A 4168-nucleotide genomic window follows, 5' to 3' on the forward strand; every position below is an offset into this window, starting at 1 on the left:
TTACCACAGGCCCAGTAACAATGGAGCCAAGGGACCATGAACTGAAACCATGAGCCAAAACCAACTTTCCCTCCCTTAAGTTGATTTTCTCTGGTATTTTTGTCACAGTAATGGAAAGCTAGCTAGCACAACTTTGGATGTTCATTTACTCCAGTGCTGTTTACTATACAGTTTCTCTATCCTTTCTCCATTAATCTGCTTCTGATATATGTAAAAAGTTAGTTGAGCGTGTTCTCATGGGTCTGAACTCTGCATGTTCTGTTCTACTGACCTACGTGTCTGTCCCTCCATCAACACCACAGTGGCTTGATTATCTGATTACTGTAGCTGCACAGTAAGTCTTCATACTGTGCAGGTCACTCCAAAGTTCTATTCTTTTTTAAAAAATTGCTTTTATTTTTTAAATACATGACAGCGGAATGCATCACAATTCTTATTACACATATAGAACACAATTTTTCATATCTCTGTACATCAAGTATGTTCACACCAATTCATGTCTTCATACGTGTACTTTGGATAATGATGTACATCACATTCCACCATCATTGCTAACCCCCTGCCCCCTCCCTTCCCCTCCCACCCCTCTGCCCTATCTAGAATTCCTCCCGTGCTCCCTCTCCCTAACCCACTATGAGTCAGTCACCTTATATCACAGAAAACATTTGCCATTTGTTTTGGGGGGATTGGCTAACTTCACTTAGCATCATCTTCTCCAACTCCATCCATTTACCTGCAAATGTCATGATTTTATATTCTTTTATTTCTGAGTTTACTATGGGTATGAAATTGCATACCCATCAGAATGGTTAAAATAAGAAAGTGAGACCTCAGATGCTAGTGAGGACATGGAAAAGCCAGTCCACTTGCATATCACTGATGGGAATTTAGAGTGGTACAGCCAGTTTGGCAGTTTCCTAAAAGACTAAAAATACAATGACCGTATGACCCAGAAATGGCAGCCTTGGGCATCGATTCCAGAGAAATGAAGTAATGATTACATAAAACCTGCACACCAATGTTCACAGCAGTTGATTTACAACAGCCAAAAAACGGAATCAGTCCAGAGGCCCTTCAACAGGTAACTGTGAAACAAACCGTGGTATGTCCACACCGTGGAACCCTACTCAGCAATAAAAAAAGGAATGAATTTTGAGACACAAGAAAATTTGGAAAATCTCCAGAGAACTGTGACTGGGTGAGGGGGCACCAATCCAAAAAAAGTCACATCTTGTGTGATTGCATTTGTAAAGTGTTTTTGAAATGACAACATTTTAGAAAAGAAGAATAGATTGGTGGTTTCTCTGCTAGTGGGACTGGGGGCGAGGGGGGGGTGGGCAGGAGGGAGGTGGGTGTTGATATCAAGAAGACCACAAGGTCCTCTTGGTGGACGGTGAGTGTTTTGACTGGTTGTGGATATGCAAACATAAATGGTGAAACTGTACTGAAAACTTGCACAAGTTTGAGTACAAGCAAAATTGGGGAAATGTAAGATCACTGAATTGTGTCACAATCAGCATCTTTGTGCTGACCGTACATGACTGTCCTGCAAAAATGTTATTATTGTTGAAAACTGGTAGGGAGAGAATTTTGGTATGATTTCTTAGAAATTCAAATGACCATACACTTTCCCAAACAGTTATCTGCTCTTGGATCTGTATACTCTTAGTGTTCAGACTGTCACCTCCTTTTGATGGATTTGTGCTCTCTCCACTCTTCTAAATGTCCCTGGGGGACCTAGCCATGGTGACCATCTGATTACCAAATCTGTGTAGGAAGATAAGGAGGGTAAATTTAATGTGTCCTGATCTTTGCTTTTTCCTAAACTTTGCAATAAAAAAGCAAGAGAAAGAGGAAGAGGGAAATTACCCATAATAGAGATATCCATACGTTTTCTCAAATGCAAATAAGACACATATCTTAGATATGTGGCAAACTTTTTTTAGTTAAATCTTTGGCAAATTTTTAGTTATTTTCTTACAATATAACCATGTTTATGGTTTTCTTTTTTTAATTTCTTGCAGTGCTGGGGATAGAACCCAGGGACTCACTCATGCTGGCAAAAGCCCTACCCCTGAGCTCCAGATCTAGCCCTCCCATTTTTAATTTTATCAAAAATAAGAGTCTATTCCCTCCAATTTTGCTAACTTTGCAGTTATAGTTGAAGGAAAAACATTTTGCTAATTTAAAGCCCCCCAAAAAAACAATTTCTCACTGTAGCTTTAATTTACATTTCTTTGTTTTCTAAGTCAAATTGATTTTTTAAAAATATGGTTTGGGGCCTGCTGCTTTTTCATTTGTGAAGCACCTGAATAAGCACCTGCCTCTTCTATTAGAGTCTTCTATGTTTTCCTAAAGCTTTACAGGTGCCGTTTTTATATGAAGGGTACTAATATTCCCAGTTTACCCTTTAACTTTGATTATTACTGGTCTTGACATACAGAAATTAATAAAAAAAAATGTTGAATCTAAATAAAAGATATCATATATTGTGGAACTACAGGTAATTTTTGTTTTGTTCTTTTTATTTTTCTGAAAGGAGTATATTTCTTTCCCATATTTTGGGAAAGAAATTGATCACAATGAGAATATTTCATATCAAAAATTGAATGCTATGGATAAGTTGTGTTCAGGAAAAAGCTACATCTTTTGGTGCTTTCCTTACTAGACATAAGGTAATAAATGCAAATGAACTATGCTTTCTTATAAAGAAATGAAAATAAATGAAATAAGAATCTAGAGATACAGGAGGAAAGACTTAGAAAAATATAAAAGGAAAAAATAAAATAATTGACTGAAAGCAAATTCAAAACCTGAGCCTTGGGAAATCTAAATCAGGAAGAGGCAAAGCAACAATAGAAAGATAAGAAAGGGGAAATAAAAAGAGATCAGGGGAGATTTTCTAAACCATGTGATAATTCTGTATCTTGTTCCAGTTTTAAATGTCATTGATATAGGTGAAATGTATACAATTGAATATAAACTCATTTTTAAAAATCCTTAATAGACATTCATCAGAGAACAAATTGGAAGATTTATATTAGAGAATAAATCCCTATATAAGCAACAATTCAGAGAGGTTTAAAGACCACATTTTCAACCTATCAAGGAAGAGATAATTGTTCTATTTAAACTGAGGATATATAGAAAGGCAAAGATTATATAAAAAAATACTTCAGCCAATCTCATTTATGAATATAAGTATAAAATATTAAAGAAGAAGCTGGGCACAGTGGCACATGCCTGTAATTCCAGGGGCTCAGAAGGCTGAGGCAGGAGGATCATGAGTTCAAAGCCAGCCTCAGCAATGGCAAGGTGCTTAGCAACTCAGTGAGATCCTATCTCTAAATAAAATATGAAAAATAGGGCTGGGATGTGGCTTAGTGGTTGAGTGTCCCGAGTTCAATCCTCAGTGTATGTATATGTGTGTGTGTGTGTGTGTGTGTGTGTATGAAAGAAGAAAGACATTAAGTCAAATCCTGAGTACACTACCATAACAGCTTCCCCAGATAAATTTAAGAAAAACTTGAACTAGGAACTCAAGGAGAGTTCAAGATTGAGAAGCTGACATATGTTTATGTTCATATGACAGCATCGATCCACAGTCATTTTGAGGGATGCAAAAACAGTACTTGATAAAAGACATCTATTGGATGAGATTGAGAAAAAAGAAATTACTCCATGAAAGCACAGAAAGATGGGGCTGGGAATACGGCTATGGCTCAGTGGTAGAGTGTCTGCCTGGCATGCATGAGGCCCTGGGTTCGATCCCCAGTACCACAGAATAAAAAAAGATATCAATTTTAAAAAAGAAGTACATAAAGAAGGTTACTGACGAAACAGGATGAAAATGTCTGCCTGGAACGTGTGGCAATGTCAAACTCACATGTGAAGTAATAAGCACATTATCCAATAGAAGATGAGCAGCAACAGAGAATGCCTACAGCAACTTGTGTTTAATGTTACTCTGAAGGCACTAGCCAATGCAACAACGTGGAAGTGAGAACTGGTAACCTGAGAAAGGAGGAGACAGGAAAACCCAAGAGAATTAACTGGGAAACTATTCGGTCCCACTAGAACAGTGATAGCTTGTTAAGAATGTTTTGAGATGGCTGGGGGTGTGGCTCGGTGGTAGAGCGTCTGCTGGCATACATGAGGCAGTTTCAGT

General features: G+C 37.7%; 1 non-coding gene across 1 annotated transcript; it reads left to right on the plus strand.

Moving 5' to 3' along the window:
* Positions 1-3710: 3710 nt before the first annotated feature.
* Positions 3711-3783, plus strand: Trnaa-ggc (transfer RNA alanine (anticodon GGC)). Its single transcript has one exon. It is a non-coding gene; the product is annotated as a tRNA-Ala (tRNA).
* The last annotated feature ends 385 nt before the right edge of the window (positions 3784-4168 follow it).

The sequence above is a fragment of the Marmota flaviventris genome, chromosome 3, assembly GCF_047511675.1.
Source record: "Marmota flaviventris isolate mMarFla1 chromosome 3, mMarFla1.hap1, whole genome shotgun sequence".
NCBI lineage: Eukaryota > Metazoa > Chordata > Mammalia > Rodentia > Sciuridae > Marmota > Marmota flaviventris.